At 32.9% G+C, this 16,030-nt stretch overlaps 1 non-coding gene across 1 annotated transcript; it reads right to left on the reverse strand.

Moving 5' to 3' along the window:
• Nucleotides 1-11,921: 11,921 nt before the first annotated feature.
• LOC139903772 (small nucleolar RNA R71) lies at nucleotides 11,922-12,028 on the reverse strand. Its single transcript, XR_011778565.1, has one exon. It is a non-coding gene; the product is annotated as a small nucleolar RNA R71 (small nucleolar RNA).
• Nucleotides 12,029-16,030: the final 4,002 nt, after the last annotated feature.

The following is a 16,030-nucleotide window of genomic DNA, read 5'->3' on the forward strand; positions in this document are numbered from 1 at the left end:
ATAAAGATTTACAATTGGATGTACCTATAAATAACCATATACACTCAATCGGACACGATGGGCGGGATATTTATATGTACGAATAATCGTTCATTTAACCGGACACGGGAATGGATTAATAGTCACTAGAATTATTAAAACAGGGGTGAAATTATGTACAAGGACACTTGGCATAATTGATAACAAAGTATTAAAACCTTGGGTTACATGCAGTCGATATCCTGGTGTAATTATTAAACAAAGTATTAAGACCTTGTTACAGTTTAAGTCCACAATTAGTTGGAATATTTGACTTCGGGTATAAGGATAATTTGACGAGGATACTCGCACTTTATATTTATGACTGATGGACTGTTATGGACAAAAACCATACGGACATATTAAATAATCCAGGACAAAGGACAATTAACCCATGGGCATAAAACTAAAATCAACGCGTCAAACATCATGATTACGGAAATTGGATCTTTATGAAAACATTAGATCCGTTAGGAAATTGGATCTTTATGAAAACATTTGATCTTTTGAAAATTCAATCTAGTTTTTATCCTAGATAAGTTTTCCGGAATAACCCTTCACCGGTGTTGCAAAATATTTTTGTAGGTTTTGTGGGTTTCGGATTTTAAAATTGTAGCTCAGAACTTTACGGTTTTGTGTCACCCACTTGCTAACCTTGTATTAGGAAAGCAACACGTCCAGTTTACTTGTCCCGTATATTACCTTTCGGTAAACTACCGTCCGGTTGTAAAGGAAAGCGATGAACAAGAAACTGTTAAGGCAATGTCTAATGACATGCATTTGTTCATGGTCTAAAACGTGCCGGATGCTATTACTATCCTTTGTAGGAGCAATAGTAAAGATCATCTTATAATTTTTTTGGTCTGGCACAAGGTCCTGTATTCGACCATGCTATGCAACCACCGTTCTTACGGTTGACACCCGATTTGGTTCAGGTGACCTAATGAATTCTGATGAATTCTCAGGATTTTACGTTCAATGGTAATGAACGCATTGAAAATAGGTTTTCAGAAAACAAATCGGTTTGTAATTTGATCAAAATATTTTCTCGTTCAAGTTCGAGTTTAGATATCATCGAATTCCATGAGTTTGTAATTCTCAATCTTTAAAGTCAATCTCAAGGATTGAGTAATATCATGCTTAAAAGCTGATTTTTAATCTTTAAGGAGATTATCCTTACTGGGGGTCTGATTCATTAGTCTTATCAAGCTAATTTGCACGACGCCCTCCCCATTTTATGAGACAGATCCTCTCATGGTTAGGATAAGTCTGACCACATGGCGACCCTGTTTGATGCTGAGGTCCGTGGATTTCCTGCTGATTTTAGAGATGACTTTTCTAGATTTTTCGTCAACCTACAGCTGGTCTGGATGACAACTTCTTGACCTAAATCAAGAAGCGCGTGTCTTTTTCGGAAGACTTTACTTCCTTTTAATGATGGAATTGATTCATCGTGTAGATCCATCTTTCTTTCGAATATATTACAGTAAATCGGGTAAAACTGATTAGTTTAGTCCAAAACAAAAGTACCTGCAATAAGCTTGTATAGATATGTGATATATGTTTTAAAGAACTTGGTGAATTCTTCCCACACTCAGCTTTTATTTATTTCTTTCTTTGCCTTTTTATTCCCCTCTATTCCATTTTAAATGAATTCAAGCGTTTTGGGTTGTTTTTCAATTTATGTCCTTTCCAAGGTAACAATAATTTCGGTATTATAACCTAGTTTTATCGTTCATAAATATGTATAAACATGATTTTGAATTCATTTAGTTGAAAAATTTTCAAATTTTCACAAAATTTGGCAATTAAACTAAGTGTAAACCCGAGAGAATTTATAACCCTTCCCCACACTTGAGATCTTGCAATGCCCTCATTTGCAAGAAATCAGTAAAAATTTAAATTCATGAGGGTGATTAGTGTAGAAAAATGATTAAAATTACCGAGTTTGCAAACATGCTGTTGTTATTTCACATTTGATATTTTGCGTCTTGTCGTCAAAATTAGTAGCTTTTGCTGAACTTAATGACAGTCTTTGAAAGTACGTTGTTTTACCCTGTTTTGTACATAAGATAAACTACAAACATATATACATATTTTTGAAGTTTGATATATTACCCCACTTTCAAAAATTTATAAAATCAAATATTTTTTTTTTTGCATACTTTAAATCAATAAAATTAAAAATAATGATAACAAAATTTGTCGTCCCGCCCTCGGGTAAAGCAATTTCGGTTCAATGACCTAGTGTTTAACTCACGACGAATTTTAGAAATCATTTTTTTAAACTTAATTAAATAAAGTAAATTTTTGTTTTTAAAATCACACAAAACTTAAATTTAAAAAGCATATTAATTTCATATAAAACCTACAAAACAAAAAAAAAATTCAAAATGGGGGGAGAAAACTAGTTCTTTAGTGTCTGCTAGTGGAAAAGACCAATGGATTTCATTCTCGGAACTACACGAGAACAGAACAACTAACTCTAGACAACATTTTCTTTTTAGAACATTTTGAATCTCCCCACAAACACATCTAAATTACCGCCTGTCACGCGGGTGACCCGGGTTCGATCCCCGGCAGCAGCACCAAAAACTTGATGTGTTCTAGAGTGTGTATGAAACGGCTATCAGTTTTATATTTATTTACCACAGGAAATCACCTAAATTAAACTAAAACACAAAAGGCAAGTATACCTTTCGTGTAATAATATAGCTAAGGTAAAGTCCGGGAGGTCGATCCGTGGACACTATTATTGGGTGACTTACTAGGTCAAATTAGTTAATTAAGTAGTTAAACTATATATAGTAATTATAGGTAACTTTGGGGGGATTTACCGTTTAACGACCGGTTAGTTGATTTTATATTTTAAGCGTACAGATAAATGACGATAATTAAAGTGCGTAAAATAAATAACAATAAATAAAATGACGATAAATGAAAGTACGATGAGATATAAAATAAAGGAATTATGCTTATTTAAACTTCCGTAATCATGATGTTTGACGTTTTGATTTTAATTTATTACCATGGATTAATTGTCCTTTGTCCTGGTTTATTTGATACGTCTATCTGGTTTTTGTCCATAATAGTCCATCGGTCATAAATATAAAGTGCGAGTGTCCTCGTCAAATTACCCTTATCCCCGAAGTCAAATATTCCAACTGATTAAGGATTTAAACTGTGACGCAGTTATCACTTCTGTCAACAATTACACCAGTTATCACTGTATGTAATCCACCTTGTTTTAATTAGTCCATGATTATTAATTTACCCACTTGGCCAGAATGAATAATAAATTACCCAATCCAATTGATTAATTAAATGATTGTAAAAGATGTCGTATAAACGTCACTAAATAGGACATGCATAATCATTTAATAATTATTAGATTAACTAATTTGAAGATAGGTTCGACAGACTCCAAAGAGTTGTCATTCGATTAGAAAATATCCCCCATCTATTAATGGTCCATGGTCCAATGTCCACAAGTGTTGGTCTTTTGTCCATACCCTAATTATGGTACAAAATCCAATAATGGTACAAAATCCAATAACCAAATATTTAATATTTAGTCCAACATCATGATTACTTTGGCTCAAATAAGCATAATAATAACTTAGTTACGAGACATTAATTTAAAAAGGAAGAACATAGCTTACAGTGGTGAATAATCGCGTAGCGTTACACGGACAGAGTTCCGACTTTAAAACCCGTAAAACATTTCTTACAATAACAATTATTATTAAACTTAAATTAAAATTATAATTATAAATATATATAAATTACATATATAGAGAAAGAAGATTGGAAAAAGGTGTGTCTTTCTTCATTCTCCGTAGTCTCGTTTTATAGGCAAATGTTGATTTAAAATTTTCACTTATGACCCCTTAACTATGCTCAATTAACAACTTTTTATTATTTATTATTATTCTTATTATGAATTATTTAAATATTATATTATATTCTTGTGCATAGTTGACTTGTACTTTCAGCTCCGTTGCGTCGAGCGTTGAAAGTTGGTTCATGTGTCGGTTTTGGATTTTCGAACGCCTTTTCGTATAATTTAATATCTTGTACTTTGTGTTTTGCGGCTTGTACGTTTGTAATTTTTAGACGTTTCTCATCAATTTATTGAACCACTTGGATTGTACTTTGTACTTTTTAGCTTGTTGGTCATTTGCGTCTTCAAATCGTCGAATCTGTCTTTTGTCTTCACCTTTTATTATTTAAACGATATCACTTGTAAATAGAACAATTGCAACTAAAATCTTGCCTTTCTTGAGGGATAATGCTATGAAATATGTGTTCTTTTTTAGCATTATCAATATTCCCACACTTGAGCGTTGCTTGTCCTCAAGCAATATAGTCTTGAAATAAAAACATACTTGAATCACTTCTTTATTCTTCACACTTTGTACATCAGTGATTTCAATACGGTGATTATGAACAATGATAGTAACGATGTGGTTTACAGTCTCACATGACTATAAAAATTTAAATCCGTTAGGAAATTGGATCTTTATGAAAACATTTGATCTTTTGAAAATTCAATCTAGTTTTTATCCTAGATAAGTTTTCCGGAATAACCCTTCACCGGTGTTGCAAAATATTTTTGTGAGTTTCAGATTTTAAAATTTTAGCTCAAAACTTTACGGTTTTGTGTCTCCCACTTGTTAACCTTGTATTAAAAAAGCAACACGTTCAGTTTACTTGTCCCGTATATTACCTTTCGGTAAACTACCGTCCAGTTGTAAAGGAAAGCGATGAACAAGAAACTGTTAAGGCAATGTCTAATGACATGCATTTGTTCATGGTCTAAAACGTGTCGGATGCTATTACTATCCTTTGTAGGAGCAATACTAAAGATCATCCTATAATTTTTCTGGTCTGGCACAAGGTCCTGTCTTCGACCATGCTATGCAACCACCGTTCTTACGGTTGACACCCGATTTGGTTCAGGTGACCTAATGAATTCTGATGAATTCTCAGGATTTTACGTTCAATGGTAATGAACGCATTGAAAATAGGTTTTCAGAAAACAAATCGGTTTGTAATTTGATCAAAATCTTTTCTCGTTCAAGTTCGAGTTTAGATATCATCGAATTTCATGAGTTTGTAATTCTCAATCTTTAAAGTCAATCTCAAGGATTGAGTAATATCAGGCTTAAAAACTGATTTTTAATCTTTCAGGAGATTATCCTTACTGGGGGTCTGATTTATTAGTCTTATCAAGCTAATTTGCACGGCGCCCTCCCCATTTTACGAGACAGATCCTCTCATGGTTAGGATAAGTCTGACCATATGGCGACCCTGTTTGATGCTGAGGTCCGTGGATTTCCTGCTGATTTTAGAGATGACTTTTCTAGATTTTTCGTCAACCTACAGCTGGTCTGGACGACAACTTCTTGACCTAAATCAAGAAGCGCGTGTCTTTTTTGGAAGACTTTACTTCCTTTTAATGATGGGATTGATTCATTGTGTAGATCCATCTTTCTTTCAAATATATTACACTAAATCGGGTAAAACTGATTAGTTTAGTCCAAAACAAAAGTACCTGCAATAAGCTTGTACAGATATGTGATATATGTTTTAAAGAACTTGGTGAATTCTTCCCACACTCAGCTTTTATTTATTTTTTTCTTTGCCTTTTTATTCCCCTCTATTCCATTTTAAATGAATTCAAGCGTTTTGAGTTGTTTCTCAATTTATGTCCTTTCCAAGGTAACAATAATTTCGGTATTATAACCTAGTTTTATCGTTCATAAATATGTATAAACATGATTTTGAATTCATTTAGTTGAAAAATTTTCAAATTTTCACAAAATTTGGCAATTAAACTAAGTGTAAACCCGAGAGAATTTATAACCCTTCCCCACACTTGAGATCTTGCAATGCCCTCATTTGCAAGAAATCAGTAAAAATTTAAATTCATGAGGGTGATTAGTGTAGAAAAATGATTAAAATTACCGAGTTTGCAAACATACTGTTGTTATTTCACATTTGATATTTTGCGTCTTGTCGTCAAAATTAGTAGCTTTTGCTGAACTTAATGACAGTCTTTGAAAGTTCATTGTTTTACCCTGTTTTGTACATAAGATAAACTACAAACATATATACATATTTTAGAAGTTTGGTATATTACCCCACTTTCAAAAAATTATAAAATCTAATATTTTTTTTGGCATACTTTAAATTAATAAAATTAAAAATAATGATAACAAAATTTATCGTCCCGCCCTCGGGTAAAGCAATTTCGGTTCAATGACCTAGTGTTTAACTCACGACGAATTTTAGAAATCATTTTTTTTAAACTTAATTAAATAAAGTAAATTTTTGTTTTTAAAATCACACAAAACTTAAATTTAAAAAGCATATTAATTTCATATAAAACCTACAAAACAAAAAAAAATTCAGAATGGGGGGAGAAAACTAGTTCTTTAGTGTCTGCTAGTGGAAAAGACCAATCGGATTCCATTCTCGGAACTACACGAGAACAGAACAACTAACTCTAGACAGCATTTTCTTTTTAGAACATTTTGAATCTCCCCACACTTAGGTAGCTGTGGTGTCAAAATTGTGATTAACTTCGTCGTCAATTTTTCTTGGACCATAATCAACTTGCATATCTGTGTCTTTTGCTTTAAGCCATTGGTCGGATTCTTGTGTAATATCCACAAATTAAACTAATTTTGCCTTTTCTTTAGGCGACAGATTGGATACTAACCGGTTACATAACTTAAAGTTCCCCTTGGTTCTACCATCGCGAATTCGTTTAATAAGTTTCTTCATTGAACTATTAATAACGGGATCATTTAATTTCGTATCAACAACGGAGTTCTTTGTTATCAGGTCATCATTAGGTGTTACTTCATTTTCCCCACACTTAGGCGTTTTATTATTGTTGAGAACTACCATTGGAGTTGGTAAAACAACATGGTTCTTACCAATCGTTTTTGCTGGTTCAACGGTTTTGGTTGGTGGAGATTTAGACTTTCGAATCATAAAGGTGATTGATTTCTCATCATTACTAAGTGTCATTCTACCCTTTCTTACATCAAATAACGCCCCGGTGGACGCTAAGAATGGTCGACCTAAAATTAGAGGAATGTTTGGGTCCTCTTCTATGTTAATGAAAATGAATTCGACTAGAAAGGTTAAATTACCTACTTGAACGGGTAGGTTGTCAGCAATTCCAACTGGGTGCTTAATGGTTTGATCAAGGAGTCGAACACTCATATCCGTTGGACTTAACTCACCTACTCCTAATCTCTTATATAATGAAAGAGGCATAACACTCACACTTGCACCTAAATCTGCTAGTGCATCATACATGACACAGTCACTAAGTAGATAAGGAACAATAAATTAACCCGGATCACCTACCCTAGGTGGAGGTTTTGGTGGAACTGTCTTCACCGGGTTTACTTCTACGGTTTTTGTTTCTTGCACTTTCTTATTCTTCTTCTTCTTTTTTTTTCAAAGGTATCACAAACTTTATTACCTATCACTTGCTCATACTCAACTCCTTTTCTTGGAAACGGGATGGGTGTTTTGTATAGTGCCACCACTGGCTTTACATACTCGGGTGGTGGTGGTGTTGTAACTTCTTCATTGTTACTCACATCTAAAACTTTCCCATCTTCTGGTGTTGGTTTTTCAGAATTTGTTGACACCATGTTAACATTCTCACTCCAAGGATTTACTTCAGTATTACTCGGTAGCTTTCCTTGTTCCCTCTCACTCATCATGCTAGCAAGAGTACCTACGTGTTTTTCTAGATTCAAAATGGAAGCTTGTTGAGTTCTTAATGAATGATCAAACCTCTCATTTATTTGGGTTTGAGATGTAATAAATTGTGTTTGAGATTCCATTAGCTTAAATACCACTTATTTCAGATTTGACTTTTTCTCTTCGGTTTGTTGTGGTGGTTTATACAAGCCAGGTCTTTGTTGATTGAAAGTGTTGTTTTGAGTTGGTTGGTTATTCGGACCTTGTTGGTTGTATGAGTTATTATTGGGTCCATTTGGATTGTTAAAAATGTTTTGATTTCGATTAAAGTTTGGCCTTGGCGGTTGATAATTATTTTGATAATTATTTCCCGGCCTTTGGTTTATGTAGGAAAGATTCTCTCGTTGTTCCATCGTTTGCTCAACATTACAATCTTTCGTTAAGTGTGGTCCACTGAATTGCTCACAACTAATTCGTATTGCGTGAATATCTTTAGTCATCTTTTCCATTCGTCTTTCGACAACATCTATCTTTGCGGAAATGGAATCGAAGTCATGGCTAGAATCGGCTCTAGCTGCTTTAGATGATCTAACGAACACATATTTCATAGCATTATCCCTCAAGAAAGATAAGATTTTAGTTGCAATTGTTCTATTTACAAGTGATATTCGTTTAAATAATAAAAGGTGAAGACAAAAGGCAGATTCGACTATTTGAAGACGCAAACGACCAAAAAGCTAAAAAGTACAAAGTACAATCCAAGTGGTTCAATATATTGATGAGAAACGTCTAAAAATTACAAACGTACAAGCCGCAAAATGCAAAGTACAAGATATTAAATTATACGAAAAGGCATTCGAAAATCCGGAACCGAGACATGAACCAACTTTCAACGCTCGACGCAACGGATCTGAAAGTACAAGTCAACTATGCACAAGAATATAATATAATATTTAAATAATTCATAATAAGAATAATAATAAATAATAAAAAGTTGTTAATTGAGCATAGTTAAGGGGTCATAAGTGAAAACTTCAAATCAACATTTGCCTATAAAACGAGACTACGGAGAATGAAGAAAGACACACCTTTTTCCAATCTTCTTTCTCTATATATGTAATTTATATATATTTATAATTATAATTTTAATTTAAGTTTAATAATAATTGAGTTATTGTAAGAAATGTTTTACGGGTTTTAAAGTCGAAACTCTGTCCGTGTAACGCTACGCGATTAATCACCACTGTAAGCTATGTTCTTCCTTTTTAAATTAATGTATCGTAACTAAGTTATTATTATGCTTATTTGAGCCGAAGTAATCATGATGTTGGACTAAATATTAAGATGGGGTTATTGGATTTTGTACCATAATTGGGGTTTGGACAAAAGACCGACACTTGTGGAAATTGGACTATTGACTATTAATAGATGGGTATTGTCTAATTGAGTGACAACTCATTGGAGTCTGTCGAACCTATCTTCAAATTAATTAACCTAATAATTAATAATGATTATGGTTGTCCTATTTAGTGACGTTCATATGGAATCTGTTATAATCATTTAATTAATCAATTAGGTTGGGTAATTGATTATTCATTCTGATCAAGTGGATGAATTAATATTCATAAACTAATTAAAACAGGGGTGGATTACATACAGTGATAACTGGTGTAATTGTTGACAGAAGTGATAACTGCGTCACGGTTTAAATCCTTAATCAGTTGGAATATTTGACTTCGGGTATAAGGGTAATTTGACGAGGACACTCGCACTTTATATTTATGACCGATGGACTATTATGGACAAAAACCAGATAGCCGTATCAAATAAACCAGGACAAAGGACAATTAACTCAGAGTAATAAATTAAAATCAAAACGTCAAACATCATGATTACGGAAGTTTAAATAAGCATAATTCTTTTATTTTATATCTCATCGTAGTTTTATTTACTGTCATTTTATTTATTGTCATTTTAATATTGTTATTTATTTTACGCACTTTAAATATTGTCATTTATCTTTACACTTAAAATTAAAATCGACAAACCGGTCATTAAACGGTAAATCCCCCCAAAGTTACCTATAATTACTATATCTAGTTTAACTACTTAATTAACTAATTTGACCTAGTAAGACATCCAATAATAGTGTCCACGGATCGACCTCCCGGACTTTACCTTAGCTATATTATTACACGATAGGTATACTTGCCTTTTGTGTTTTAGTTTAATTTAGGTGATTTTCTGTAGTAAATAAATATAAAACTCATAGCCGTTTCATACACACCCTCTAGAACACATCAAGTTTTTGACGCCGCTGCCGGGGACACTTTTTGTGTCTTCACGGGGTATTTAAGTTTTTTTTAGTTTTTGAATGATTAAAGATATATTAATTTAAATATAATAATTTAATAAATATAATAATATAATAATATTGAAATAAAATAAAATAATAAAATAATATTGAAATAAAATATAATAATATAATAATATTGAAATAAAATATAATAATATAATAATATCGAAATAAAATATAATAATATAATAATAATTTTGAATCAAATTTGAATCGTAAAATTTTAAAAAGTCGTATTTATTAAATACTTCAGGGGTATATTATGTAACTTATAATTAATAATTTATATCATGTCGCTTTCATGTGAATAGTAAATTAATTAATTTCGTTTCATTTACTATTCATGAATAGTAAATGAGTTAAAAAAATTTTATTAATTTCGTGAAAAAAGAAAAAAAATTAAAAAAAAATTTGAAATCCTTAAAAAGGAAATATTAAAATCGTTAAAAAAAATATAAAAATAAATTTTTTTAATATATTTTTAAGATTTTGTCTATAAAATTAAAAAAAAATATATTTATTTTAAGTTTTATTACCTTTAGATTTTTAGACTCTAGTTACAACTTTTAGTATTAAGTTTAGTTTTGCAATAGTTATTTTTATACTTTTAGATTTTTAGGCTTTGCCGTAAAATCCCTTAAGTGCTTTTTCTTTAGACTAAGATTTAGGTGGCATAAAATTTTGCGACGCCGTGTTAAAATTTTAGTATCATTTTAAGTAATTTCCGTTTTTCGTTTAGAATCCCTTTTAAGTTTCGACGCGCTACTTTCTTATTTTTATTTTTCGACCTTTTATTTTTTCGACGTTTTTCGACGCAATCTTTTTCTTTCTTATTTCTCGACGCTCTAGTTTTTAGGACATAGAATTTTCTATTTCTTCTCTAAAATTTCAAACGAAAAATTATTTTAAGCGATTAAATTGATAGACATTCAAATTTTCTGGTTCGTAGTAATAGTTGGATTTGTTAGTGGCGAGTTGTGGGCTTCCGATTTAAAGGGTCCTGGCTATCTGCTGCATCTATTGGCTATTCGAAACGTAGGCAAAATCAGAAAAGTCTATTAATTTGATAACTTATATAATTTTTATATTTATAACTAATAGGATATTAAGTGAATGCACCGAGTAAAACGTTCACCACCTTTCGTACGTTCACCACCTGTAACTCGATCAAGACATCTATCCAATATTGTCGCCGTTGATTTTTCTTTATAATTGTCATCTACTCGACCAAGTACTCCAACTCAAATTTTCGATAATCCATTTTTTTGAACCCGACCTCACAATTGAGAATCCAGAAGATATTCAGGGACAATTCAGAGATCCTGAACCACTAATCTTTCCTCCAGAACCACCAATCATTCAAACAGAGATTGTTGAGGAACCTACCATTAAATCAGAATACTCTAGTGATTCAGATTCAACAAATTCAATCATGGAAAATCTGGAACCTCTAAGTATGGATGACCGAATGCGAGCTAAACGCACTGGCCAAGGTCACGCCATTAATCAGCCAGATGTTAGAGCATCAGATTTTGAAATCAAAGGACAAATCCTACACATGATCACCAATCAGTGCCAATTTGGTGGTACAATGAAAGAAGATCCAAACGAACATCTTCGAACTTTTAATAGGATTTGTAATCTATTTAAAATCCGAGAAGTTGAGGATGAAACTATTTATCTTATGTTGTTCCCAAGGACTTTAAAAGGAGAAGCCAAAGATTGGTTAGAATCGTTACCTGAAGGAACGATTGACTCATGGGATATTTTAGTTGAGAAATTTCTTCAAAGATTCTTTCCGGCATCTAAAGCCGTGAGACTTCAAGAAGAAATTGCCACGTTCGTACAAAAGCCAAATGAAACGTTATATGAGGCATGGACAAGATTCGGAAGGATGTTGAGAGGATGTCCTCAACACGGTTTAGATACTTTTCAAATAGTGCAAATTTTCTATAAAGGCGTCGACATCGCCACACGAAAAGACATCGACACAGCAGCTGGTGGTTCCATTATAAAGAAAACCGCAACCGAAGCTCACAAGATCATTGATAACACAGCATCCCACTCTCATGAGTGGCATCAGGTAAAAGATATTTTTCATTCATCTAAAGCGGCTAGAGCTGATTCTAGCCATAACTTTGATTCTGTTTCCGCAAAAATAGATGCTTTCGAGAGACGAATGGAAAAGATGACTAAAGATATTCACGCAATACGAATCAGTTGTGAGCAATGCGGTGGACCACACTTAACGAAAGATTATAATGTTGAGCAAATGATGGAACAACGAGAGAATGTTTCCTACATAAACCAAAGGACGGGAAATAATTATCAAAATAATTATCAACCGCCAAGGCCAAACTTCAATCGAAATGAAAACATTCTTTACAATCCAAATGGACCCAATAATAACTCATACAACCAACAAGGTCCGAATAACCAACCAACTCAAAACAACACATTCAATCAACAAAGACCTGACTTGTATAAACCACCACAACAAATCGAAGAGAAAAAGTCAAATCTGGAAGAAGTGGTATTTAAGCTAGTTGAATCTCAAACACAATTTATTGAAACTCAAACCCAAATGAATGAGAGGTTTGATCAGTCATTTAGAACTCAACAAGCTTCCATTTTGAATCTAGAAAAACAAGTAGGTACTCTTGTTAGATTGATGAGTGAGAGGGAACAAGGAAAGCTATCGAGTAATAATAAAGTAAATCCTCAGAATAAAAATGTTAACATGGTATCAACAAATTCTAAAAAACCAACACCAGAAGATGGAAAAGTTTTAGATGTGAGTAACAATGAAGAAGTTACAACACCACCACCACCCGAGTATGTAAAGCCAGTGGTGGCACCATATAAAACACCCATCCCGTTTCCAAGAAAAGGAGTTAAGTATGAGCAAGTGATAGGTAATAAAGTTTGTGATACCTTTGGAAAAAAGAAGAAGAAGAAGAATAAGAAAGTGCAAGAAACAAAAACCGTAGAAGTAAACCCGGTGAAGACAGTTCCACCAAAACCTCTACCTAGGGTAGGTGATCCGGGTGAATTTATTGTTCATTGTCTACTAAGTTACTGTGTCATGTATGATGCACTAGCAGATTTAGGTGCAAGTGTGAGTGTTATGCCTCTTTCATTATATAAGAGATTAGGAGTAGGTGAGTTAAGTACAACGGATATGAGTGTTCGACTCCTTGATCAAACCATTAAGCACCCAGTTGGAATTGCTGACAACCTACCCATTCAAGTAGGTAATTTAACCTTTCTAGTTGAATTCATTGTCATTGACATAGAAGAGGACCCAAACATTCCTCTAATTTTAGGTCGACCATTCTTAGCGTCCACCGGGGCGTTATTTGATGTAAGAAAGGGTAGAATGATACTTAGTAATGATGAGAAATCGATCACCATTATGATTCGAAAGTCTAAATCTCCACCAACCAAAACCGTTGAACCAGCAAAAACGATTGGTAAGAACCATGTTGTTTTACCAACTCCAATGGTAGTGCTCAACAATAATAAAAAGCCTAAGTGTGGGGAAAATGAAGTAACATCTAATGATGACCTGATAACAAAGAACCTCGTTGTTGATACGAAATTAAATGATCCCGTTATTAATAGTTCAATGAAGAAACTTATTAAACGAATTCGCGATGCTAGAACCAAGGGGAACTTTAAGTTATGTAATCGGTTAGTATCCAATCTATCGCCTAAAGAAAAGGCGAAATTAGTTGAATTTGTGAATATTACACAAGAATCCGACCAATGGCTTAAAGCAAAAGTCACAGATATGCAAGTTGATTATGGTCCAAGAAAAATTGACGATGAAGTTAATCACAATTTTGACACCACAGCTACCTAAGTGTGGGGAGATTCAAAATTTTCTAAAAACAAAATGCTGTCTAGAGTTAGTTGTTCTGTTATCGTGTAGTTCCGAGAATAGAATCCGATTGGTCTTTTCCACTAGCAGACACTAAAGAACTAGTTTTCTCCCCCCATTCTGAATTTTTTTTTTTTGTAGGTTTTATATGAAATTAATATGCTTTTTAAATTTAAGTTTTGTGTGATTTTAAAAACAAAAATTTACTTTATTTAATTAAGTTAAAAAAAATGATTTCTAAAATTCGTCGTGAGTTAAACACTAGGTCATTGAACCGAAATTGCTTTACCCGAGGGCAGGACGACAAATTTTGTTATCATTATTTTTAATTTTATTGATTTAAAGTATGCCAAAAAAATATTAGATTTTATAAATTTTTGAAAGTGGGGTAATATACCAAACTTCAAAAATATGTATATATGTTTGTAGTTTATCTTATGTACAAAATAGGGTAAAACAACGCACTTTTAAAGACTGTCATTAAGTTCAGCAAAAGCTACTAATTTTGACGACAAGACGCAAAATATCAAATGTAAAATAACAACAATATGTTTGCAAATTCGATAATTTTAATCATTTTTCTACACTAATCACCCTCATGAATTTAAATTTTTACTGATTTCTTGCAAATGAGGGCATTGCAAGATCTCAAGTGTGGGGAAGGGTTATAAATTCTCTCGGGTTTACACTTGGTTTAATTGTCAAATTTTGTGAAAATTTGAAAAATTTTCAACTAAATAAATTCAAAATCATGTTTATACATATTTATGAACGATAAAACTAGGTGATACTACCGAAATTATTGTTACATTGGAAAGGACATAAATTGAGAAACAACCCAAAACGCTTGAATTCATTTAAAATGGAGTAGAGGGGAATAAAAAGGCAAAGAAAGAAATAAATAAAAGCTGAGTGTGGGAAGAATTCACCAAGTTCTTTAAAACATATATCACATATCTGTACAAGCTTATTGCAGGTACTTTTGTTTTAGACTAAACTAATCAGTTTTACCCGATTTAGTGTAATATATTCGAAAGAAAGATGGATCTACACGATGAATCAATTCCATCATTAAAAGGAAGTAAAGTCTTCCGAAAAAGACACGTGCTTCTTGATTTAGGTCAAGAAGTTGTCGTCCAGACCAGCTGTAGGTTGACGAAAAATCTAGAAAAGTTATCTCTAAAATCAGCAGGAAATCCACGGACCTCAACATCAAACAGGGTCGCCATGTTGTCAGACTTATCCTAACCATGAGAGGATCTGTCTCCTAAAATGGGGAGGGCGCCGTGCAAATTAGCTTGATAAGACTAATGAATCAGACCCCCAGAAAGGATAATCTCCTTAAAGATTAAAAATCAGCTTTTAAGCCTGATATTATTCAATCCTTGAGATTGACCTTAAAGATTGAGAATTCAAACTCATGGAATTCGATGATATCTAAACTCGAGCTTGAACGAGAAAATATTTTGATCAAAAATTAAAATTGTTTTGTTTTCTAAAAACCCATTTTCAATGCGTTCATTACCATTTAACGTAAAATCCTAGAAATTCACATGGAACTCATTAGGTCACCTAAATCAAATCGGGTGTCAATCGTAAGAACGGTGGTTGCATAGCATGGTCGGAGACAGGACCTTGTGCCAGACCAGAAAAATTATAGGATGATCTTTACTATTGCTCCTACAAAGGATAGTAATAGCATCCGACACGTTTTAGACCATGAACAAATGCATGTCATTAGATATTGCCTTAACAGTTTCTTGTTCATCGCTTTCCTTTACAACCGGACGGTAGTTTACCGAAAGGTAATATACGGGACAAGTAAACTGGACGTATTGCTTTCCTAATACAAGGTTAGCAAGTGGGTGACACAAAACCGTAAAGTTTTGAGCTAAAATTTTAAAATCCGAAACCCACAAAACCCACAATAACATTTTGCAACACCGGTGAAGGGTTATTCCGGAAAACTTATTTAGGATAAAAACTAGATTGAATTTTCAAAAGATCAAATGTTTTCATAAAGATCCAATTTCCTAACGGAT

Source organism: Rutidosis leptorrhynchoides, chromosome 3, assembly GCF_046630445.1.
Source record: "Rutidosis leptorrhynchoides isolate AG116_Rl617_1_P2 chromosome 3, CSIRO_AGI_Rlap_v1, whole genome shotgun sequence".
NCBI classification, from domain to species: domain Eukaryota; kingdom Viridiplantae; phylum Streptophyta; class Magnoliopsida; order Asterales; family Asteraceae; genus Rutidosis; species Rutidosis leptorrhynchoides.